The 27,224-nt window shown below is 41.7% G+C and overlaps 1 non-coding gene across 1 annotated transcript; it reads right to left on the reverse strand.

Moving 5' to 3' along the window:
• Positions 1 to 23,712: 23,712 nt before the first annotated feature.
• Trnaa-cgc (transfer RNA alanine (anticodon CGC)) lies at positions 23,713 to 23,784 on the reverse strand. The gene has a single exon. It is a non-coding gene; the product is annotated as a tRNA-Ala (tRNA).
• Between the last annotated feature and the right edge of the window lie 3,440 nt (positions 23,785 to 27,224).

Below are 27,224 nucleotides of genomic sequence, written 5' to 3' on the forward strand. Positions count from 1 at the left end.
TCTCTCCGACCTGTTCAGTTCCGACTTACATTGGAACGATCACATGTGCAAAGCTGCAGGAACGGCAGCGCAGAGTTTGAGGAGCAGTTGCAAGATTCATAGAGACTATCTAAAACACGTTGGAATTGTACTATAGCAGATAGGTTCGAAACAGGTGGCTCTTTTCGAGGTTCTAAATTCGGTGATTTTATTACGAGCTTACACCGTTGGCGACGTGTAACCGTACTGTTCGTCTGATAATATACACTACGGCGATCACCATCTATATTCAGTGGCGCGGTATTTGTCTGGAAAAAGTACTTAATTCGGAGGTAATGCCATACCTCGATTTACAAGTTTCGTATAGTTTTTAATACGGATATCGTTAGCGATACTTGTGAGCACCTGCAGAACCAAGACCGATTGTGATAGTAACATGGTCGTTGCCACCATCATTTTAACACCTTGCGGCTCGTAAGACGATTAAGCCTCTGTAAGACACAGTGGTACCACTCGCAGAAAAAGCTTATGAGACGTGTGCAAGCATCGTTGATTTTCGCTCAGTATTGTTTCGTATCGCCAGCAATCTGTTCAAAATAATGTTCAAATGCGTGTGAAATCTTATGGGACTTAACTGCTAAAGTCATCAGTCTCTAAGCTTACACACTACTTAACCTAAAGCCTCCTAAGGACAAACACACACACCCATGCCCGAGGAAGGACCCGAACCTCCGCCGGGACCAGTTGCACAGTCCATGACTGCAGCGCCTTAGACCGCTCCGCTAATTCCGCGCGGCAGCAATCAGTTACTGGCGAAGTATTGTACTCAGTAGTAGGGGATGCGTTATAGATTAACCTTGAACATCAGTTTTATAAAGTATGTGTGCATGTGTTCCGACATGTGCAAAGAAATGACTATGTCGAATGGCAAGGGAAGATATGGATTTGACGTGGAATACTGAGAGAGCCGCAAAGGGAATGAAAAAAAATTTTTTTTTACTTGGAAAAATATGTCAAGTCATAAGAATAGTACAGATATTTGTATTTCCATAGCCACAGCAGTCAGTAGGGGGTATTTCCGATGCTTCGCTCACTGTCGAACGTCGTCCAGTTGAGACCATAATCGTCATATTTAATTGTAAGTATAGCGATCAAATTTATACGTAGCTGGTTTCCTAGCATGATACCATCTGGGGTTGCGTGGCACGCGTCGGCGTTGGCCTGTGGTGGGGATGATTCAAGTTTCTGTCTAACAGCGGGAGCTGCCCGAATGAAAAGGCCTGCTGGGGTGCAGGAATGTAGCTGGACTAACCGCGTCGAACTCTAGACGGCTGAATAGCGAACTAATGCTCAGTACGTATTGGACAGCCTTCGTGATCGCATGTGTTCCTTCTGTAAATGTGAGAAGATTCGATTTGGACGTGCGTTTGTGCTGGACCATTATTCCCTCCCATGTAAATTGTCCGTTGACAGCTTCTGCACATTTCCCGTCTTTATTTGGTTGAGAGAACATCGACTGCGGGAACACGTTTGCTGGTTCTCTAGACATGAGAAACACCTTAGTCGACTTTGTAAATTATAAGGATGATTTGGAATCTGTTATATCACCGACATCGCTCTTTGCGAGTGGAGATATCAGTTTCCTCTGGTTTTTTTTTTTTTTTTTTTTTTTTTTTTTAGGTTTCCCGTAAAGAACTTCGCAGACGAGATACGTTTCTAGTTAGTCATTGATTTACAGCACGCTCCACCTCGCTAAAGTTTCGAGTTTCTAGAGAAATAATTTCCAGTCTATATCTTTGGAAATATAATGTGCAAGGGGTACTGCTATGCCTACATCTTTGGAAATATAATGTGCAAGGGGTACTGCTATGCAAGCGATATTGCTCTGTGTTTGATATCGAGAAGTATCGCAAAAATGATATGATATTATGGTTAACCATTTGGAAATACGTATGTTTATGTAATCCCTGAGTCTGGAAATGGGTGCAGAAAGCAAGCAAGCAGGTCGGGGCGAGAAACAATAATTCCTTTGTGCTGAGGGGAACCGACCCAGCCTTTGTTCAACAGTTCGGAGAGTGACCTCGGTCCGCTGAGGGTGTTCTGGTCAAGTGTTGGGCCAGTGTGTGTGTAGGGGCTGATGACTTGGGACCGTCGGCTGCGGTGGATGACCTAGCGAGCTTGCGGGAAATATCTAGTGCTGCGAGGACTGTTTACAGTCCATGTGCTTATTATGTCTGTCTTTGCGGTATATGTACGAGTGTCTGATAGTCGATAGCTACATGTAGGATGCAGAAGTGTTGATTTTATATAGCGCAGGATCTGAATTGTGTGTTTACTACATCGATACGGTATGTGGTGAGATATAGTCGGGTTGTAGATTGGTTTCACATTGAAATAATCAATCTTCCGTTGTCAGTGGCAGAGCAGTGTAATTGAGGAAGTGTCTTTTCATATGTGAAGATCCATAGATCACTTTTTCAGGGTTTGAATGTTAGTCCAATATGGCGTTCTATGCAATATAACGTCTGCAGAAAAAAAGAGTGTGGACAGTGCTCCCACACCGGCAGCATCTGTAATCTGGCAGGTAAATTCAGTAAGAGCCAATCAGAACATACCTTCACCGAAGAATCAAGCAGTATATTGCCCCCTCCTACGTATATCTCGCGAAGAGACTATGAGGATAAAATCAGAGATAGTAGAGTCCACACAGAGGCATACCGACAATCCTTCTTTCCACGAACAATACGAGAGTGGAATAGAAAGGAGAACCGATAGAGGTACCCTCCGCCACACACCGTCAGGTGGCTTGCGGAGTATGGATGTAGATGTAGAATGCTCCCTTCATTCACAAGACACTCTTTGTGCTGGGACATATGAGACTCTACAGACTGGTTCGAACAAGATGGGGGCAGTTCAAAGGCCAAGTGAAGCAGACCATCCGTCTCAGGCGGGATGCTGTCCAGCATCCACCAATGTGGCATAAGGACATCTCCAGACCAGCAGGTGTAAGACACCGAATATTCTAGACTTTTTCTCTTTTGCAGGACAGTGCTTCGAATTCTGTTTGCGTAATTGTTCTGTTTTTCCCAACTGTGCTTAGACAGTGCTCTCTTTCCAAACAACAAGAATGCTTTTATGATTAATGGTGTTTCCGCAAGCGTGCACATACGTCATGAAGGCTTTTAGTGGTGAGAAAGTTTACCGTTTCTGAGACGTATGTTGAAAGCAGGACGTCACGATTTCCAGGAGTGGTAGCATGGGATACCTTGTTAGAATCTTCAGGAAGAATGCATTCGTTGTTATTCTAGGCTATTTTCGTAAACAGGTCCTGCTAGGGCTAGAATTTTCGTGTAGACAAGCTGAAACACCATGAAAGTTCCTACAACAACAAAAGCGGCTGTTAACTATTTCTGCGACACTTTATGATTTCTGAGAGGGGGAGTGGCTCTTATTTACATAGACATGAGACGTCAGTATAACACTGACAATCTTTTAGGTGCGCCTGCGCGGGTGAGTTGCTAGGGAAACATCTCGCTCGGCGATTAGGCCAGTGCTGCACACACAGGTACGCACAGTGGCTAGGTAAGCACGTGCTCAGCAGAGGCATCTCGCATATGGGACGGGACAGTCCTGCTAGGATCGCTGGGAAGAATGCATCCTGTGTTTTTCTGGGAATCATTGCAAAAGATTTCTATAGCTGGTCTAGAGGGGGACTTGGCTGTTATTTACACAGACATGAGACATCAATGTACACTGAGAACCTTTTAGGTGCGCCTATGAGGATGAGTGGCTAGGTAAACATCTCGCAGCTACGTGCCATTGCGCCAGCATCGGTGCCTAGGTAAACAATTGCACGTGGTCCGAGGCTCTCATATGGGATGGATTGGATCGGCGTGAGCGCCTTGGAGCTCTGTAGCGAACAATTCACTGATACGTACTGCTTTCGGCTGTTTAAGCTTTGTGAGCGTGTTTGCATAGCATTACAGATTCATTATTTTTTGACAATTTCACGAGTACTTAACGTATTTGTGCATGAGCGTACTGCATTATTTTGTGACCAGGCCTATAGGCTGTGCAATGCATTATTTTGACAGTTTATAATTAGTGAGTGTGTTTCCAGAGTGTTTTACATGTATTATTTTGTCAATTTACGAGTTGTTTGCATGTCTGTACATTGATGTACCGCATAATTTTGGTAATTTACGAGCAGTTTGCAGGTCTGTAGGCTATTTATTGTGACCCCAAGCACATCAGGGCGAGTGTTTTGTATCAGCGTAATAAATAAAATACGTGAAATATACTGTTCCAACTTTTCACTGAAAATAAATAAAGTACACTCCGTCCTCTCGCCAGCAGCTGGACAGAGTCTGAGTCCTTTTCCCCCATTTTTCCGCAGACCGTCATGGAACGACTGTGCTCTCTGGTGGCAGTGCTGTGTACTAGCTCAGTTGGTCTCCAAACCTCATGGTGAACACTGAATGAAGCTCCTGCCTATGACAACTCAAATTGTTGAAATAAACAGTGCATGAAAAATAAAAAGCCACTCTGTCCAGCGGCCCAGCACAGCCTGAGTCCTTTTCCCTCCAATTCCAAGGACTAGGTGGTGGTCAGATGACTTAGGTTAGAGGGGTTAGCCAAAATCTGTTTTCCCACCAAAATTTTCCCGACGCTTTCTTAGGTTAGTGGAGGTAAACCAAGTGATCTTTCTGCTGTCAAAATTTGAACTTCCCTCCATTTTCTTGGGAGGGGGGGGGGGTGGAGGGGGAGGGTAGGGCAGGGAGTTGGGTTAGTGGAGGTAGTCCAGTTGACCTACTTTCCCGACAAAATTTGAATTTCCCGCTATGATACCATTGCGACGTGTGTTATATGATGTATTTCGTAAGAATATGTGTTGAGTTTACTGTATTTACTGTCGCTTGTACTTCTGTTATCTTGTTCGTTACCAAACATATTCACAACAAGACCTAGGACAGTTAGAAGTCCGACTGAACATGCAGGTCGCTACTAAGTTAAGGAAAGCTGACAAGAGGTGCAAGATCGGACGTCTGTTCCTAGAGTGGCGATTGCCTGGTGGGAATGGCATTGAAGTTAACTTTCTTCAACTTTCATCTGTCCTGACATCTTTATTTCACAGTAGAATCGGTAAGATTCTTCCTAGTAGACTAGACCACGGCAGACTATTTCTGTCCTGAAATATGCTTCATCTTAATTGTAAGTGGGAAACTAAAATTCAGACTTGTCCAGCTTTTTCGTATGTCTAGTTTTTGTAGCTGCTCGTAAATAAATTACATAACTGCTGCCCATCGAGCTCGTTCGTTCATCTGCATACCACATTAGCCACATTAACACATTATGTGAAAGGCAGGAAAATACACTGTCCAGTCACATTAATGTGAACAGCGGCCAGAAGCCTTAATAGCCACCTTTTCCAGCTTGGAACGCTGCGAGATGTCAAGGAAGAGAATCAATGAGTTCCTGGAAGGTACCTACGGAGATGTAGAGCCATGCCGATTCCAGTGCCATGAGCAGTTGCATTATGTTTCTCGGTAGAGTATCCATGGCGCGTTCAGCCCCACTGAAGTGGTCCCACAGATTCTCGACTGGGGAAGTAAGGTAAACATATTCTGGTCCTCTTCATACCCCACACGTACACTACGAGCTGTTGACACATTGCTTTTTCCTGATCGTAGATGCCATCGTTCAGAGGAAAAACGAACTGTATGTACGGGTGAACATGGTCCACAAGGATAGATGCATACTTGTTTTGACCCATTGTGCCTTCCAGAATGACGAGATCATCCACGGTATATCACGAGGACATCCCCCAGACCATAACGCTCCCTGCTCCAGCCTGGACCCATCCGACGATTGTTGCATGGGTTTTCTCTGAGACGTTTCACGCTTACACGCCAACGGCGTTCTGTTCGATGGAGCATAAAACCTGATTCATCTGAAAAAAGCCACCAGTCGCCATTCAGTGGACGCCCACTTGTGGCATTGGCGTGCAAATTGCAGGACTTGCCGGTGATGAACAACAGCACTGAACACGGGTGCATGAACCAGGCGCCCGCTGCGATGGCCCACATGCAGCAACGTTCGCTGAACCATCGTTGAGGAGACGCTGTTGGTGGCCCTTGGTTCATCTGGCCGGTCAGCTGCTGAACAGTTGCACGTCTAGTTGCCCGTGCACATATCCGCAGCCGACGTTCATCCCTGTCAGCTATGGCCCGTGATGCACCACAATTGCCTGGTTTTGGATAACAACATTTTGCCACGCGCAGTATACCTTATCCGCAGCGGCATGCGAATAGTTTGCTCATTAAACCATTTCGGAAATGCTTCAACCCCTGGCCCAAAAGGCAATGGTCACGTCCTTTTGTATGTCACATAAATCTTTCCGTTTTTGCAAACGACAACGACTCCAATGTTTTTCCCGCGTCCCTCCAACACACTTTATATACCCTCCACTGCTAGAGCTGGCTCCTGCCTCTGTGAGTGGATACCGCACGTTGAATCGAACACAGGCCTTTGTCACATTAATGTGACTGGATCGTGTATAAAAAGTGAAATCAACACATTTTCTCTAATCCATCGTTAGCTAGACATTTAATGGTGACCTGTTAAATTTTTATTTTGTTTCACAATTACCTAAACACTTGTATTGACTTCATTCTGAGAGGCGTACTAAACACGTTGGTCCTCAAATAGACATAACGATAATCAGTTGCGTTGTATTTGTTAGAACAAAGAACATCTTCCAATTAGTTTTACTTTCGAAATAATGCAGAATGCATCTGAAACGTAATATTTAATATGAGCTGTTCGGACAGTCTCGCACTCTTTTTCCAAAACTATAGAACGAACTAAAGTTCAAATAACAAAACATTTTATATGTTTGTCCGTGTGATGTCACGTCGATTTCAATAGTTTTAACATATGAAGTATGACAGAATTTCCAGAAACCTGTAACTATTCACACTCTGCTCTGCCTTTTAAGAGGAAGCAGACGTTTTCACATTCATCTTAGGAAGGTCGACATGTATCTATTGTAATGCTGCCCTACTGGTATTGTTTTACCTTACGTTCTTGAAGGTTTCCCATTCGTCATACACGAAGAGTCTTCTCATACAGTAAAGCCGTAGGAGACCTCTTAATGTTGTTTCGTACATCCTTTTGCCAGCGTAGTGCAGTAACTCGACGTGGCATGGACTGAACAAGTCTTTGGAAGTCCCCATGCAGAAATACTGAAGCATTCTGCATCTAAAGCCTTCCATAACTGCGAAATGGTTGTCGGTACAGGATATTTTGCACAAACTGTCCTCTTCATTATGCATCATAAATGTTTGAGGGGATTTATGTCCAGCGATCTGAGTGGGCAAATCATTTGCGCGAATTGTCCAAAATTTTCTTCAAACCAGTCGCAAACAGTTGTGACCTGATGACATGGCACTGTGTCATCCATGAAAAGTCCATCGTTTTTTGGAAACATGAAGTCTATGAATGGCTGCAAATGGTATCCAAGTAGCCGAACACAACCATTTCCAATCAATGATCGGTTCATTCGGACCAAATGTAAACACAGCCCAGACCATTATGGAGTCACCACCAGCTTGCACTCTGCCTTACCGGCAACTTGGGTGCATGGCTTCCTGGAGTATGCACCACACTCGAACCCCGCCGTCAGCTCTTACCGACTTAAAGTAGTACTGTACTCAGCTGACCAGACCGCGGCCTTCCAGTCGTGTAGGGTCCATCCGATATGGTCATGAGCTCAAGAGAGGCGCTGCAGGCGATGTCATACTGGTAACAAAATCACTTGCATCAGTCATTGCATGTCTGTGGTGAGAGGTAATGCCTGAAATTTGGTATCCTCGGGGCAGTCTTGACACTGTGGGTTCTGAATTTTGAATTTCCTAATGAATTCCGAAATGGAATGTCCCATGCTTCTGGCCCCAACTAGCATTCCGCGTGTAAAGTCTGTTAATCCCCTTCACGTGGCTATAATCACGTCGGATACCCTTTCAGATGAATCACCTGAGTTTAAATGGCAGCTCCGCCAATGCACTACCCGTTTAGACCTTCTGTTCGTGATGCTACCACCATCTGTATACAATGATCAGGCAAAACATTGTGACCACCGACCTACAATCACATAAACCCACCAAGGCGATAGCAGTGTCACCTGGCGAGGAGTGACTGCCAGTCAGACACACGTGTGGTGCATATAGTATCAGTGAACGTGAATGGAGAAGGCGCGCGATCTATCAGAGTCTGACCGAGGGCAAATTGTGATGGCCTGGAGGCTCATCACGAGCATTTCGGAAACTGCACGATTTGTCGGGTGTTCGAAGAGTGCTGTGGTGAGTGTTTCCAACACGTGGAGAAACCGAGGTGAAACCACGTCCAGACGTCGGCCAACCCTCATTACACATGTCGGACGTCGTAGGTTCAGCACACTGGTAAAACAGGACAGGCGGCGAACTGTGGCGGAACTAATATCAGGCTTGAATGCTGCGCGGAGTACAAGTGTGTCTGAACACACAGTGCACCGAACACTCCTAATGGTGTGCCACCACAGCCTACGACCCATGCATGTGTCAATGTTAACACAACAACATCGTCACTGACGACTGAAATGGACACGTGACCACTGGCACTGGGTGCTGGTGCAGCGGCAGAGCGCTGCATGGTGTGATGAATCCCGACACCTTCTTCATCGTGCCAGTGGGAGGGTGCGAATTCATCATCTTCCAGGGGAATAGCTCCTTGACACTGTACTGCGGGACGGAGGCAAGCTGGTGGTGCCTCCATTATACAGGGTGATTCAAAAAGAATACCACAACTTTAGGAATTTAAAACTCTGCAACGACAAAAGGCAGAGCTAAGCACTATCTGTCGGCGAATTAAGGGAGCTATAAAGTTTCATTTAGTTGTACATTTGTTCGCTTGAGGCGCTGTTGACTAGGCGTCAGCGTCAGTTGATGCTAAGATGGCGACCGCTCAACAGAAAGCTTTTTGTGTTATTGAGTACGGCAGAAGTGAATCGACGACAGTTGTTCAGCGTGCATTTCGAACGAAGTATGGTGTTAAACCTCCTGATAGGTGGTGTATTAAACGTTGGTATAAACAGTTTACAGAGAATGGGTGTTTGTGCAAAGGGAAAAGTTCTGGACGGCCGAGAACGAGTGATGCAAATATAGCACGCATCCAGCAAGCATTTGTTCGCAGCCCAGGAAAATCGACTCGCAGAGCTAGCAGAGAGCTGCAAATTCCACAATCAACTGTATGGAGAGTCCTACGAAAAAGGTTAGTTATGAAACCTTATCATCTGAAATCGGTTCAAGCACTGTCTGCAGCTGAACGTCAACTACCCGAGGCGATGGATCGGCCGCCAGGCAGCCCGTGACAGAGCACTTCATCACTGGCCTCCAAGAAGCCCTGATCTTACCCCCTGCGATTTTTTCTTATGGGGGTATGTTAAGGATATGGTGTTTCGGCCACCTCTCCCAGCCACCATTGATGATTTGAAACGAGAAATAACAGCAGCTATCCAAACTGTTACACCTGATATGCTACAGAGAGTGTGGAACGAGTTGGAGTATCGGGTTGATATTGCTCGAGTGTCTGGAGGGGGCCATATTGAACATCTCTGAACTTGTTTTTGAGTGAAAAAAAACCTTTTTAAATACTCTTTGTAATGATGTATAACAGAAGGTTATATTATGTTTCTTTCATTAAATACACATTTTTAAAGTTGTGGTATTCTTTTTGAATCACCCTGTATTGTGGTTGCAGCCGATGGCAGTGGCATTTTTCGACAAGATAATGCGCCATGCGAGGTTCAAAATAGGGTGCACAGACGTAGAAACAACCAAGTGAAGAGAACACCTAAAAGTAGGTGTGAATGTGGGAAAGAGCAAACGGAATACGACGGTCTTGCCTGACTTGACCTCAGGCTGCACATAGCCTGCCACACATTCTTCCACTGCAACTACCTGTCGTTGTTGCTGCTTATTTACTGCCTAATTCAGAGCAAACGTATGCGGGCTTGTTTTGAGCGAACGTCTTCTTCCGAGAATGAGAACATGTAACCCACACTTGAAGGCAAAGAGATACTTGTTCGAAACATGCCATAGATGCAAAGTGGTTTGTGGACGGTATATGACGAAATAATGGATAATTTATTTATTTACCATAAACGGTTTAGAGTTATCTAGGGAAAGTGACCCAGAATGCAAAACGAAAGAGCGGCAGTTTTTTAAATGTGCCCGATGACTTGATGGGAATCTTTGTTTTAGTCGAATTCTTGTGATGTTTACACTTCACCTACCAGCCATTTAACTTTGTCTGCTTCCATTTGGCGGAGTGAGAAACGTTAAAACTTTTTCGAAGACAAAGAAAGCATTTTCGCGTTCAGAAACATTTGAAACTGTGCTGTTATAAACATATCACTATAAGATTTAGTATTAGGTGGGAGTCTTACAAATGTAAGTCCTTCCATCTACAGAAACATCTGTTAAGTTTCGCGGTTACGAACAAAGGTCACTTTTATGTTGCCAAGAGTAAACCGGCACAGGACTATGTCGTGTTGCCTGATCCATCACACGTCCTATCGATTGGTCGGATACAGTATTTCTGTATGTAAAAAGACATTTACAGATTAAAACGGTAACTAGCAACTATATACACTATTTGTACATCTTTCTAAAGCAGTTTTGGGAGCAGTTGTGAATAAGTACATACGGACTTCACATATATTATTATGGAAGTGGCATGAAATCTATTATTACTGACATTCGAAATTTAAAGGTGGTATGGTCTAAAGCCTCCTTGTCGAACCTGTATAAAGTACAGGGTGTCCATAAATGTTTACCCTGATAACGAAACAAGGTAACTCTTTAAGGGATGCAGTAAACGAAACATACGTTATACCACATATGCCTCTACTCATTAAGTTTTGAACCTTATAAAAACGTTTAATAAAACATTTAAGCAACACTTAAATCACTTCTAACCTTTGCATCCCTGCTAACACGCAAAATATCAAGCCGGTATTCATTCTCTTGCCACACATTCTACAATATGTCTGGTGTGACTGTGCCAATGCGTTATTGCAATGCCACAATGTCAGAAACTGCTGTTTTTTACACAACAACTTTCACGACACCCCCAAAGAAAGAAATGTATGGGGGTAATATTGATCTCAGTGACTACGGAATTGGGCTATTTGCACCAATACACCTGTTTGGGAAGGTTTTATTAAGACAATTGCGAACTTCTAGGACCCAATGACCGGGAGCGTCATCATGCTGAAAGACGGTAGTGTCTTATATATCTTGTAGCTGGGAAACGGCATAACTGACCAACATGTCTAGGTAAACATATCCATTTAACTTTGCTTTCAAGGAAGAAAAATGGACAAGTCACTCTCTCACACATACCCACACTACATATTAATCTTTGGACTGTCCCGAATGTGTTATCGTATGACATGAGGATTTTCTGATCCCCAAACCCAGACGTTATGACTGTTAACAGAGCCACAAACATGAAATGTGGCCTCAGCAGAAAAACACACATGCTTCAGAAAACACTGTCCTCATCCAAACGGTCCATTGCAATTTGTTCACGTTTTGGATGATCATTTGGTTGTAATGCCTGAACAATTCGGGCCTTGTACACACACAACTTAAGACGTTTGTGAACCATTTTATGCACTGTATTCTTTGGAACTTGAAGCTCCGAAGAAACTTCTCTAATCGATTTCTGTATCGACCCCATCGTGAATGCGGTTTGAACTGTCTGTACTGTCTCCTACAAAACCGGCGGTCTGCCGCTGCTTGTCCGTTTGTGAATCGACCCCGTTGCTAAAAAAGTTTCCATCCACATTTTGACTAACTTGACACCAGGTACTTGGTTTCCATAATGAGATACATAGTTTCGCTGTAATCAGTGATTTGATTTCTGCTAGCCACACAACACTCGGAGTTTTCTCCCGGGGAGGGGGGGGGGGCATTTTTGTGATATAGCTCGCTAAACTCCTTGTGGCGAAAGCGTTCAATGATACTAAGAGCATTTGTACGCGCGAAGAGGGTGCAACAGATCAACCAACTCAAATAACTGACCAATCTAATCCAACAACCACTTGAAGCATGTAGTACTCATAACAACAAATCATCAATAACCGTTTCCAAACATTTCCTGTTGAAACGTAAGCAAGATGGCGAGGAGCTTACTTCAACGGCAAATCTGCATGCATGGAAGGAAAAGGAGCTTCAGAAGAGATAACGAATGAAAATATCCCACGGAGCGGCTGCGAAGCGACGTTTGGTCATGGTTTCACCAAAGGATGAGGGAGAAGGCGTGGATATAAATATTTCTACTGATAATTAAGAGGATTAAACAAGATTTCACTGCTGCGATTTATTCAGTTGATCGAAAGGAATAGACGTCTGGTTGAAGTGCATGCAGATTGTGCTGAAACTGTAGAATTATGCAGCCCGATGTGGCCGAGTGGTTCTAGGCGCTTCAGTTTGGAACCACGCGACCGCTACGGTCGCAGGTTCCAATCCTACCTCGGGCATGGATATGTGTGATGTCCTTAGGTTAGTTAGGTTTAAGTAGTTCTAAGTCCTAGGGTACTGATGGCCTCAGAAAAATGGTTCAAATGGCTCTGAGCACTATGGGACTCAACTGCTGTGGTCATAAGTCCCCTAGAACTTAGAACTACTTAAACCTAACTAACCTAAGGACAGCACACAACACCCAGCCATCACGAGGCAGAGAAAATCCCTGACCCCGCCGGGAATCGAACCCGGGAACCCGGGCGTGGGAAGCGAGAACGCTACCGCACGACCACGAGATGCGGGCTGGCCTCAGAAGTTAAGTCCCATAGTGCTCAGAGCCATTTGAACCATTTTTTGTAGAATTGTGATTTGTGTCACCAAGGTGTGATTCATTATCTGAAGCGAAAATACGATCAAGATTTTGAACACTGGCGAAATTTTAAATATGAATTGTCAGTTTTTAAGTTCCATAATGCCATAAAACACTTTATATGTTGCCAAGGATAATTATTACCTTATTAACCTCGCAGGTCTAACGTATACCTCACACGTTATTGCATCTTTATGATAATGATGTAATAGTAAAGAAACCAGTGTCTTTGCTAACATAGTATCATTTTGCCCAACCTGGTAACCCAAAACACTGTTCTGAAATTTTGAATTCAAGGGGACACTAATTAGTACATTTTGAATTCTTAATGCACATGCTACTGTAGAAACAATGGCACATTGTAAAATCGCATTTACACAATTTTAACTGGCCTAAGTCAGATGTTTTGAGAGGCATGGTGTTTCAGTCGTACTGGAGATGCTGTAGGGATGCAGCATACTCACGCTGTATAAAATTCACATCAGTCTTTACATTGTGTGCCAGCCTAGCTCTGACGTCATAAATGTTGCGCAATACTTTAGAAATCAAGTAAATAACCTGAAACGTTTCTAGAATGTCAGGAGTAATACTAAATCAATATGTGTTGAATATCTGTTCAATAACTTTAACGATTTTCGAAATTTGGACGTTTTTCTGTAAAAATCATTGGCGCAACAGAAAAGAGCTAGAAACTGAACAATTTATATTTAGATTCCTTTTTCATAATAATTTAGTAGAAACAGTATTCTGGATCTCACAAATTAAAGTTTTTGTTGAAATTCATGATTTTCTGGTTTTTGTCTTTGAAATTAAGGAAGCAAGAAAGATTAAGTAGGCGAATAAATAAGGCTAAGATGTTTAAATTTAAGTAGAAGGGAGATCGGCTATAATCATGAAGATGTGAGAAGTTTCAATTGAATAACTATAAAACTATAGCGATAGCGTATCTCCAAAGGGCAAGTTCAGAGCTCATCTACTGTGTGTAGTGTATAATTAAATTAATTCTCTCGCCCAAAATATTTAACTTAGCCACATCAGACTTTTATTATGATTACTTACCTGTGTGCTGAATGCACATTTAAATTGAGAGCTTCATCGGCCATCAGCAAAGCAAGCGATGATTTATTCAGTAACTTGAAGTGGTGCATTACTAACCCAGCGGCTAGTCGGGAGAACGGAATTGATCAGGCATTCCCTTAGCCGTCCATGCCGTGGCTTTATATATAAGAACGTTGCGTGAGGAAGTAAGGCCCCAGTTCTCTCCAGACGCTGATTAGCGCACTATCTGTGCCGGGAGTCGCGTCGCATCGGTATCATTGCTATAAACAGCCTCGGATGCCGTAACAAGTTACTCGGGATACGTGTAACCATGAAATCGTTTTCGAGTGAAGTGTTAATTCTGGGATGACTTTAATGATCTATCTTCAGTTTGCGTATGTCGTATTTTCACGTGCCGCCACGGGACAGACATTCTACCATTATTTAGCGTGGCGTTTGATGAACATTATCATCTAATTATGGTGAGCATTCACTTAAACATTTAATTTGAACAGTTATAGTTGCATCAGCGCATTAGACTCTGAACTGCTCTGTTAGTGGGATTGTGTGGAGCCATTTTGGTCTGTGACTTTCAGAATATAGTAAACATTTTTAGAGAATCGTTTTTGATTATGAATCCCAGACAATCTCCTAATTCCTCAGAGCTATAAGCTGTAGCTATAAATGTATTTCTCAGATGAAGTGGGCACTAGGAATTCTAATTACAGGCTTCACGTTTTGCTAATCACTTTCTGGTTGCCAATATTGTAGTTAGAGAGCCAGTGTTGAGAACGGCAAACAGCATACATAATAGGAACATTTTTATATAACAATTAATTCCACCCGCCGCCCCACATGTGGTTAATCGGCCGGGAAATGCATCTTTTCTACATTACAAACCAAACATTGTATAACAACATTTATTCCACCAGCCGCCCCACAATTGGTGCTAATGCATCTACATTACAAAACATTCTACATTTAAATAACAACACAAATTCCACCAGCCACCCCACAATTGGTGCATCGGCCGGGAAAGAAACAGAGTAAAAGTGAAAGTGATTTTTTAAATATTTGGATTCGAAAGTGAAATGCGACAGGCAACTGAGTAATAGAACAGTGATAGTGTTACGTGTGCATGTGGACGACGCAATTGGATTAACAACGCATCTGGATTGACGGAGCTGCCACTTAGTCTAACGGCGCTGCCGGCATCGCGAGAAGCCAGTTTCGCCTCACAGCAGTCGTCCGCTGGAGCAACCGGAGCCGCGCCTGCAGTTGCGGTCCACGCAGACACACAGCAGCCGTCGAAGTGCCGTCTGCAGTTCAACGCGCCGCGTCGCATCAGTAATCTTGGTATGCGGCGCCGGCAACGCCATATGTCGTGCAGAAGGAACTAAGTTAAGTGAAAAGCTGTTAAAAATTTTACTAATCTGCACTAAAAGACTGTCGGCGATGGAACTGCCAGAAGAAACTGAGGTTAAACTTAAATCAGAACCTATGTCTGTTGAAGGAACTGTAAATCCAGACAACGGTTCAAGTATAAATATGCATGAAAATAGTAATGTTAAAGTGAAATATGAAGTATTGTCTCCTGACAGTAGTGTGAAAAGGGGCAATGATTCAGTAATAGAGACCCCTGTAGTAAAGCAGAAATCTGAAATTGTTAAATTATTGGAAGATAGTTTATCTGATGAGTTAAAAACGAAACAGTCATCAGAGATGGTAGAGTTTAAGAAGGAGAAGTTAGATATGACTAATCAATCAGAAGTTTCATTTAGTTTTGATGATTCTGGTGTTGGAGCTAGTTTTTCGTCACCTGAGTGTGATCAAAAGCCAGCTAGTGAGCAACCCAAAGATACTGGGGCTATTGATTTAAATGTTATATTACAAGCAATAGCTACCAGTAATGCTAAAATGACAGCTGAGTTAAAATCTGATATAATTGAGGTAAATAACAGGATTGTGGCCAGCCAAACTAATTTTAATAAACGATTGGAGGTAATGGACAATACCTTCAAGGCTGGTTGAAATAAGTTGAAAGAGGATCTGGACAGTTTGAATTATAAAATTGATTACAATCATGAGGATATTAAGAAACAGGTTGCTCAACAATTTTCTGAAATGTATAAAACAGTAAAATCCGAAGTTGCTGAGGTTCACAAAGACTTCCAAATGGAAGATGCGAAGCTGGAGCACAAGTTAACAGAAAAGATCGAGGCAGAATCCGAACTGTGCTCAGATAGGTTTAAAGATGTTAATATAAAAGTAAACATATGTCAAGCAGAAGTAGACGCAATCAAAACAGATACTACTCATATTGTGCAAAGAGTAGATAATGTTGAAATGAGAGTAGAAAATATTAGTACTAACATTGCTAACATTGAGAGTAAAGTAGCTTCAGTAACATCCGGTAATGGTAGTATGCAATAAGTTGTAGCTGCAAACGCCGCTTTTATCGGGTGTCGGCAGTTCTTGCGGTTCGATCCAGATAAAAATATCCACCCGCTAGATTTCTGGAACGATTTTGAAGATGTGATTCCACCAACTTGGTCTGAACGAGATAAAATCTCATTTATTAGAAGCCATTTAGCAGGTGACGCCATGCGTTGGTCAGCTGATGTTATGTTGAAATGTAACACATTAGCGGAATTTAAAACAGCTTTCATTAATGAGTATTGGTCTAGTAATAAGCAAAATGAAGTGTTGAGAGAATTTTGGAGTGGAAAACGCTTCAATGCAGGCAAGAAATCTGTTAAAGTGTTTGGTAGGTCGTGGATCTCACGTTTATCACATTAGGCCGAAAAGCTGAAACCTGAAATAATAATACTAGGTCTTGAAACCAAACTGCCATGGTATTGGCAAACTAGAATTATATCTGCCCCTAGAGACAATCTGGATCGTTTCATTGACTATTTGGAACGTGTAGAGTGTGTGGCTGCCAATGAGGAGCAAGCACGTAATAACAGAAATGGTAATAACACTAGTAGTAATTTTAAGAACGAGCAGAATGGCAATGTAAACATCAGAACAGTAGGTGTCCGCCTTCCTAAGAGAGGTAGGAATTGGAGAAATAATTATCAGAACCAACAATGGAATCCCCAAATGATAGTAATTTTGTTCCGAACAAAATTATGCAGGTAAACAAAAGTGCGAAAAGCAATGCTGTGCCAGTTAATTATAATGGAAATAAAGGAAACAGTAGTAGGCCGAGGCGGGAAAACTAGTTCCCGTCTATGAGGATACTGGCGCTCACCAGGCGGTTACTTTTCCTAAGCCAGTAATTACAATAATTGGTAAGACAGATCAGAATACTCAGACTGAACATGTGGATGAGGGGTCGGTAGCATCTAAGGATACAGTAGAAATATTAGATCACTCACAGTATTTGATAGTTACCGTGTTAGAGACGCTTTCTAAGTGGGAAGAGAAAGAGAAGGTGCAGCAGTGTAACGATAGGGAAGAGCTACAAAATACTGAATTGTCAGGTGAAGAAGCAGAAGAAATTCATACTTACATTTACGATGAGGATGATGTGCTCTTATCTAAAGTGCCTGTGCAGGATGTTGATACTGTACTAATAGATTTAGGACAGGAGGTAAGTGAGAATGTAGAGGATAGCCTGTTGGGGGTCGATGAACCCAGTAGCTGTGGCCCGTTGTCACTTGAGAAGGAACCCGACGATAATAATGAAAGTGGTTTAGCTGTAACTAGCGTTATGCACGGTCTGGAGGTGCAGAATCGCTCAGACTACAGTAAATTGGGTCATGTTCAGCAAACTAAGTGTAATGAAGTCGTGCGGTGTTTCGATTTGAAATTAATAGACCGACTGTAAAAGGCAGCTGAAAATGTAATTCAGGAAACCCCTACACACTTGGACCTAAATGTAATGAAGACTGATGTCGATCACTTTAGTTGGAGACAAATCCAAAAGGAACTATTAGATGAGTTTGAGGAACAACCTGTACAACCTAGAATAAGCCACCCTATAATAATAGTGAATATGTTGGGTATCAATGTACGTTGTCTCTTAGTGGAAGTGAGGTGAGTGCGATATCTCAGTCCTTCTTTGATGCATTACCTGGTAAAGACAAGCTTACAGTAATGAGGGTATCAGAACTAAAAATAATTGGTGCTACTTGCAAGGTGTCAAAAACGGTAAAACAAGATGCTTTGCTGCCCTTTAACATTAATGGTAATTTAATTGATCATCCATGCTTAATTGTAAACAATCTCAGTATTGAGGTTTTAATTGGCATAATTTCTTGTCAAAATATCAGAGTGTTGTTGACTTTGAAAGAAGCCAGTTAAAAATGGTCTTGCCGATAACCGGAGTAATTACAGTACCTTTTAGTGATAAAATGTAGTAACTAATGATGAAACTTGGGAGCTGCCTATACGAGTTCTGAAAAATAGGAGATATTGGGACGAAGGTGTTAATCTTAGTAAAAGTAAGCTAAACACAGAGAAAGAAAGGAAGAAGCGTCATGACGCAAAAGCTGTACCCACCAGTTTTGAAATAGGTCAGTTAGTCCTTGTCAAAACCAAGGAAAAATCAAAGAAAATAAATGCAGAAACAAAGAAATTCATGTTCGTATACCAAGGACCTTTTATGATCATAGAAAAACCACATGCCAATGCATATAGGCTAGAGTACCCTAAAAGTAAAAAGCTATTAGGTCTCAGCAACGTGATCGACCTAAAGAAGTTCATAGGTAGTGAATGAATTCTTTAGGGAGGAGGTTGTTCTGTAACCTCTACACAGTGTGGCAGCTGTGCAGTCCCAGCTGTGTGAGATCTTCTTTCCTTTTCAGGTCTCACTCATTCTTCATCTTTACTATCCACCAAAATTTCGGCTCTCACTCTCAAACACATTAAATTTTCCGTTATGGTTATCAAGCCAATAATAAACTAATGAATTCTATAGGGAGGAGGTTGTTCTGTAACCTCTACACAGTGTGGCAGCTGTGCAGTCCCAGCTGTGTGAGATCTTCTTTCCCATTTCAGATTTCACTCTATCTTCATCTTTCCTATCCACCAAAGTTTCGACTCCTTCTTTGCAATACAAAAATTTTCCGTCATGGCTATCAAGCCATGAGTTATGTAATCATTCTATCCACCGATTACTGAAGGAAATACCTAATGTGACAAACCTAATAGTGACAAACAATAGAGAAGTATGACGTAATTAAGATACAAATGTATTTGAGTAACAAGTATGTATAGAACCCTGGTAATATTGTAAGTACAAAGTTGTTGTTTTATTGAAAATGGTCCACCAACAGTAATTTAAAAAAGATATACAAATTCGTGTACAAGCAGGATCTGAAGTGGCAGTGAAACCTATTGTATGCTGTAGAGCTAACTAATAAATAGTAAGAGAGAGTGCTTAGTGTTATGAAAAATAGACAGATAAGTTGTTAAAATGAACTCACCATGTGTAGCAAGGAATGGCAGTGTAATAGAATTGAGTAGTGTTTGTGGTTGAGACGTGAAGGACACGTCCCTGAAGTATTTATAAGGTTGGAGCTGGCCATTATTTTGGTTCAACTGGTTGGCTCTGAGCACTATGGGACTCAACTGCTGAGGTCATTAGTCCCCTAGAACTTAGAACTAGTTAAACCCAACCAACCTAAGGACATCACAAACACCCATGCCCGAGGCAGGATTCGAACCTGCGACCGTAGCGGTCCTGCGGTTCCAGACTGCAGCGCCTTTAACCGCACGGCCACTTCGGCCGGCCATTATTTTGGTGTTAGGTGTGCGGTGACACACCTATATGTATTGAGGTTATGAGTTGGAGGCGTGAATGCGACCATAGGTACCCTTATGTTAGATGAGACAGAGCAGCTCATGGTGTCCTATAGGTTTAGGGAATTTAACATTACGCTCGTCCATAATTACTTAATGCACTTTAGTGGTAGATCGAGAGAGACTACCTGTGGTTTCAACGTCCGATCGAGTGGAAATGGATTGCCACGTGAGCAAACTGCAATACACTATGGATATGAAATAAATCTGCTATCCTATGCGTTAAATGTTAATAGAGTGAGTGTTAAATAAGTACATACACTAGCAACATAATTGAGTAACATAATGGCAGATGTGAAACATTATTTATAGCTCAGCATAAATACACTAGCAAAGTAAGTAAGTAAATAATTGCAGATGTGGAACTGACACAGCAGCAGAAGACCATTAAGTGGATTTAGTAGTCAACTAAAGAACTGTACTATTACCACAAGTTACTCACATGTACAAAGAAGCAGAGAAGACAACTACTAATCAAATATACTCATACTATATCTAAGAATAAGGTAGTCGAAGATGAGTCAGCTAAGTAAATAAAATACAAATGCATCAGGAATGTACCGAGCATTGGTTCAGTGTTCCGGCCCAGAAATGATAAATTGAGATTAAATAGGATTTATGATTGTATGCCTTGAGCATAAATTTTCTCCAGTACGTGACTAATGGCGTTTTGAGCCATTTGTTTACCGATTTTATGACACTTAAGTAACCGCGAGAGAAATATTGAAAAAGTTCTGTTAACTTTGTTCCAGTAAAATATTGAAAGATAAAATGTATATATCCCCATTTTATTGTGACCCACCGTTAGATAATAAGTGAACAGAGTCTGAAGCACTCTTTTTGTTTGTTCTACAGGACAAACCAGATAATGGCAGCCTGGTAGCTGCGTGAAAGCGTGGAGTGACTTGGACACAACTCACAGTGACCCCTCCCCTTTCCCCATGTAATTTAGAGTGAACATGAAGGACGCACATCATAGCAACTTCCCCTCCTCTACCCTTGTGAATGGAAGTGTAGAACGCCAGCCAAAGCAGCTACAACCATGTGTGTAAAAATGAAATTTTCATGATTTGTGAAATTTTCTTTCAGGTTTAGAAAAGACTGCTAAGATATAATTATCTGTTTATGTATCATGAATAACTGTGTTATTTTCTTTGAATTTGTGTATGTAAAAATGTATTTAATGGGTTTAAGATTTTCATAATTTTACATATTTTATGTGTTTTTCTGTCTAAGGCACTATGTATGCCAAAGTGTTTCATTGATTTTGCTTAAATATTGAGGGATAATGTTGCTTAAGAGGCAGTGAACATGCCAGCGATTTAAATAATTGAAGTGGGTAATAAGTTTTCTTTTAATATTTCTATACGTTTACATTTCAATTTTAATTTTCATAGGGAGTTAAGCTGTACTCTTGCTTCGCTTTTTGTAATTAATTTCTTTCTTTTCTCCATTTATCTTTAAAAAAAATAAGTAGAGGGTGATGTAGGGAAGCAGCATACTCACACTGTATAAAATTCACATCAGCCTTTCCATTGTGTGCCAGCCTAGCTCTGACGACATAAATGTTGCGCAATACTTTAGAAATCAAGTAAATAACCTGAAACGTTTCTAGCATGTCAGGAGTAATACTAAATCAATATGTGTTGAATATCAGTTCAATAACTTAAACCATTTTCGAAATTTGGACATTTTTCTGTAAAAATCATTGGCGCAACAGAAAAGAGCTAGAAACTTAAAAATTTATATTTAGATTCCTTTTTCATAATAATTTAGTAGAAACAGTATTCCGGATCTCACAAATTAAAATTTTTGTTGAAATTCATGATTTTCTGGTTTTTGTCTTAGAAATTAAGGAAGCAAGATAGATTAAGTAGGCGAATAAATAAGGCTAAGATGTTTAAATTTAAGTATAATGGAGATCGGCTATAATCATAAAGATGTGAGAAGTTTCAATTGAATAACTATAAAACTATAGCGATAGCATATCTCCAAAGGGCATGTTCAGAGCTCGTCTACTGCATGTAGTGTATAATTAAATTAATTCTCTCGCCCAAAATATTTAACTTAGCCACATCAGACTTTTATTATGATTACTTACCTGTGTGCTGAATGCACATTTAAATTGAGAGCTTCATCGGCCATCAGCAAAGCAAGCGATGATTTATTCAATAACTTGAAGTGGTGCATTACTAGCCCAGCAGCTAGTCGGGAGAGTGGAATTGATCAGGCGTTCCCTTAGCCGTCCATACCGTGGCTTTATATATAAGAACGTTGCGTGAGGAAGTAAGGCCCCAGTTCTCTCCAGACGCTGATTAGCGCACCATCTGTGCCGGGAGTCGCGTCGCATCGGTATCATTGCTATAAACAGCCTCGGATGCCGTAACAAGTTACTCGGGATACGTGTAACCATGAAATCGTTTTCGAGTGAAGTGTTAATTCTGGGATGACTTTAATGATCTATCTTCAGTTTGCGTATGTCGTATTTTCACGTGCCGCCACGGGACAGACATTCTACCATTATTTAGCGTGGCGTTTGATGAACATTATCATCTAATTATGGTGAGCATTCACTTAAACATTTAATTTGAACAGTTATAGTTGCATCAGCGCATTAGACTCTGAACTGCTCTGTTAGTGGGATTGTGTGGAGCCATTTTGGTCTGTGACTTTCAGAATATAGTAAACATTTTTAGAGAATCGTTTTTGATTATGAATCCCAGACAATCTCCTAATTCCTCAGAGCTATAAGCTGTAGCTATAAATGTATTTCTCAGATGAAGTGGTCACTAGGAATTCTAATTACAGGCTTCACGTTTTGCTAATCACTTTCTGGTTGCCAATATTGTAGTTAGAGAGCCAGTGTTGAGAATGGCAAACAGCGTACATAGTAGGAACATTTATTCTACAAATAACTCCACCCGCCGCCTCACAATGCCCATGATTCTTGAAACGCTTCGTTTGAAAATAATTTATTTTCCAGCACAATCACGATAATTTCAATACGAAATTACCGGTTTCGGTGGTCACCGGTCATATTCGGATCATAAGACAGATGCCGTGAGAAAGGTAATTTCCTCTGTGCTTGGAGTGAACCACGACAAAAAAAAAAGCTACGAATTACAAACGAGAATTTGTCATTTTGTGTCCCCTCCCCTATGCGACAAAATTTGTTATGTCTCTGAATGAATTGTAGACATATTTGATCTTAAAATAAATCGCCCAACCATTATTACATTTTGAAGATTGGAATAACATGAATAGAGGAGCAGAACTACTTAACAGACATCAGTAATGCCATAACACTCAGGTAAAACACGCACACGTTTGTGTTAGTATCTGTTCATGTACTTTACAGAACAGAGTCTTTAACACAGCTGCGGAAACTGTCGTTCAGCGTGTTTACGACAGAGCTTACAGCGACCCATCGTTGATTCAAGCACATACTTTTATTCTCCTAGGAGACCAGCATTGTAACTTCAGAGGTTTTCGTTCCCCAAACCATGCATTAATCTGTTGCGTAACATCGCATCAAGGACGTTAACGCCATCATAACTCGTTCGTATTTTTCTTTCGACCGAAACCATTTCAATTTGTTTTATTTATCTATTTATTGCGTAACACCAAACTCCAGTCCTCGCAGGGACAGCGTGTATTGTCTTTTGGTTTTGTTTAAACTGTTAGTTATCGAAAATCTTAATGTATCCTATTTTCTCTTTTGTCGATGTTTAACAATTCGACTAGAGCAAGACAGTGTAAAAGGGTATAATGGGGATAGAGAAGCACCGAAGAGACTATTCCAACAATGTGCTGGAGATATTTACGAATCCACCTATAGTCTGAATTAATTCTTGTTCTAATAGCAGTTTATTCGCATTAATGAGAAACTAATGATTGTCTACAGTATTAGTATACACATAGAGTGTCACCTGAAAGATAAAAATACTTTGGAGGAGCTGGGATTTGAACCCAGGACTTTCTGCATGCGAAGCAGACACTCTACCTCTGAGTTACACCCCCACAGAGTCAGGCAGCTCCTTAACAACAGTGAAACTATGTCTGTCACATTTCTACATTTACATCTAGGTTCTGTCCCATTTCTTGTTTATTTCAGTGCTATGAATGTGGCTGTAACTGCTGGAATCTGATAGTTCAGTGAAGCATCACAAGATTCCTGGCAACTTCAAATAGAGACCTCACTCCTGATTCCTGTACCTTACCTGTACAGTGGATAGCTCAGTGTAATGATGTTTTGCCCATGATTTCCATTTGCCAATAGTAGGCTGTATCTGTATCTTGTACTGTAAACAATGAACAGTTTGTACAATGGGCCATTTGAAAAGAACAGATTATATGAGGTCAAATCATCATGAATCCTGTTAACACTGTTATGATAATACTATAGTAGGTCTCCTTTAAACTTTTTCTGTAAAATGTGCTTTGGACTCTGATTTTCAAAACAGAGGTAGCAGACACTCTACCTCTGAGTTACACCCCCACGGAGTGGTGCAGCTCCTTAACAACAGTGAAGCCATGTCTGTCACATTTCTACATTTACATCTAGATTCTGTCCCATTTCTTGTTTATTTTAATGCTATGAATGTGGCTGTAACTGCTGAAATCTGTTAGTTGCGTATGCTGAAAATGTAAAATATTATACATAATGTTTCGCTGAATAGGCTCTGCAGCAGTGGTTCCCAATATGGGGGTTATTACCCCCTCCCTCCAACCCCACCTCCAGGGATAAAATGAAATTTTCTGAAGGGTAAAAACAACTGTTTCACAAAGGATACCATTTTTGAAAAATCATTACTATAATCACAACTTCATAAGACTGCACTACTGATTACATAAGTTACCAATAAATAGTTTTTCTTCCCAAATATTAGCATTAATGCATAACACAATATAGTGGTGGTTACAGCTTATATTATTAGTGGCAGTGGTCAGCCAAAGCATTGGCAGCGTGTACTGCCGGCTATGAAAGTAAGGAGACCAACAAGTGATTACAAACAGTACACACAGTGAAGAAATTTTAACTTGAATGGTTTGCAATAGTGTTCAGGGTGCATATGAAGCTAAGTGTCACTGAGTAAAGGAGTGGTGCAGAGTAAGCATTTTTGTAACAACTGTCTACCCTCAGTGTGGATAATTAGCTTCCTGTAGGTAATACTCGCGATGCAGTAAAAACTGCATAATCATTCCATAAAAGACATTGTTGGAAATAAGCAGTGCTGTTGTCTCATTGACTCATTAATTAGTGGTTCAATAAAACATATACAAAAACCAAATGTCACTCATCTTTCGTCATTTTAAAAATAAAAATTTTCTAAATAAATTCTTTTTCAAAGCCTAGTTAGGCATTAATATTGATGGGGCAGGGGGTACTATCTAATAATATCTGACTGCACTCAGGGGTAATGTTCTCATAAAGGTTGGGGACCACTGCTCTACATTATAGATCTCCCTTTCATATTTGATATATGTTGTGTACACGTAATTCACTAATAACTGTTGTGTCACATAATTCATCAAAACCTTCACTGTTATCACTTTATAGTTTCTATACTTATCAAATATGCTTCAGTTCTTAGTAGAGGTGCTGTGTACATATTTCGTTACCGTTTCTCGCCTTTCGCAGTGTCAGTACTATTTCACAATGATACTACTTCAGCCATTGTTACTCAGTGCTAATGTTACATATGTACGCCAGTATGGTGTAGGGCGTTGCAGTCCATTTTTGCTTCCTGTCATGTCGACCACAGGTGACTGGTTGAGGGTCCTTTATTCTCCTATTAGAGGCTTTACAACCCTTAATCATGTCCCATTTTATATAGGTAAACGTAGTGTTGTCAGAAACATCACGTAAGAATACTTCTGTTTCTTTACGCCAAGCTGTCGCAGTCGATATCACATTATAGACACGATAGTACCTTTCCGGGATTCCCGCTGTTTTGCTACTATTAACTTTTCCTTTGTTCAAATGGTTCAAATGGCTCTGAGCACTATGGGACTTAACTTCTAAGGTCATTAGTTCCGTAGAACTTAGAACTACTTAAACCTAACTAACCTAAGGACATCACACACATCCATGCCCGAGGCAGGATTCGAACCTACGACCGTAGCGGTCGCGCGATTCCAGACTGTAGCACCTAGAACCGCTCGGCCACCCCGGCCAGCTTCCTTTGTTCGATTGTGGGTATTTTTATACTTCATTTGGCGTAAGGCAGCACAAAGAGGTGATTGCCAGTCTTAAACATTTACAGCCAAAAAGTATACTTCAGCGGTTTCGCATCTCGGGGCTTCAGTTCCAACGCAGAGTTAAAAAATTAAAGGCACTCTTTTCCCTTTTGAATTTTCAAGAGCCAGCCTCCGGGGCTCGAGTACGAGGAAATGACAAAGCGTCGATGCTGCAGACACGAAAGCTCCCCACCGCAGTCATCTCAAGTGACAGTTATTATTGGACCGTCAGCACGGGCTTTTCCACCGCAGCGCTTTGTAGTCGCAGTCGCTGAATGGACTTGTTTCTCACTCTAAAATTAGCGTCACGTTTTCAGCCGGTCTGCCAAGACGTCGCACGCAACGATCAAGAGCGGAGAGCAAGAGTTCAAGGGGCACCTAATGGCTGCCAGCGCGGTAGCGCTACCGCTACTTCTGCACGACCCGTCACACCTTAAACGAAGCCAGCGACCTCAATTCCGTGGCTACCTCCAGCGAAACAGCCGAATTTCTCCCGCCGAGGATCACAAGGAACGCCGACAACCTTGCTTGCGCTATACATATTGGGTAAACTAGATTTCCACCAATAGAATTTCGGGGGTTGTTCGGGGACCTTTTTTGGGGGTATTATGCTATAAGGGAACCGTAATCTCCGCTGGCTTTTTTTACAGAGTAATAACGTACGAAGGGAGCTGAATAAGTAACGCATTTTTTTCTGGGCCAATTTCGGTTGGCAAAATGCGAAATTTATTGTGGGACATCGTGGAATATTCTCGCTTCAGCCCCTATAGGTTCACGAATTTCCGATAGGCGAGGGCGCTATACGTAGCCCTCAATATGGCATCTGTAGCGGAGGTGCGTTCCAAGCAAAGAGCTGTCATTGAGTTTCTTTTGGCGGAAAAGCAAAGCAACGCAGATATTCATAGGCGCTTGCAGAATGTCCACGGAGACCTGGCAGTGAACAAAAGCGCGGTGAGTTGTAGGGCGAGACGTCTGACATCGTAGTAACACGGCCGCGTGCACGTAGCTGTGACTCCTGCAATGTTAGAACTTGCGGAAACTCGCATTCGAGGTGATCGACGGATGCAAAACGAACTTTTCATTCTCCGTGTCAACGCAAGGCCTCACACAAGTCTGCGCACCCGAGAGGAGCTCACAACCTTCACTGGACTGTTCTTCCTCATCCACCCTCGCCCGGATCTCGCACCTTCTGACTTTCATCTGTTTGGCCCAATGAAGGA

The sequence above is a fragment of the Schistocerca nitens genome, chromosome 2 (assembly GCF_023898315.1).
Source record: "Schistocerca nitens isolate TAMUIC-IGC-003100 chromosome 2, iqSchNite1.1, whole genome shotgun sequence".
Classification (NCBI taxonomy): domain Eukaryota; kingdom Metazoa; phylum Arthropoda; class Insecta; order Orthoptera; family Acrididae; genus Schistocerca; species Schistocerca nitens.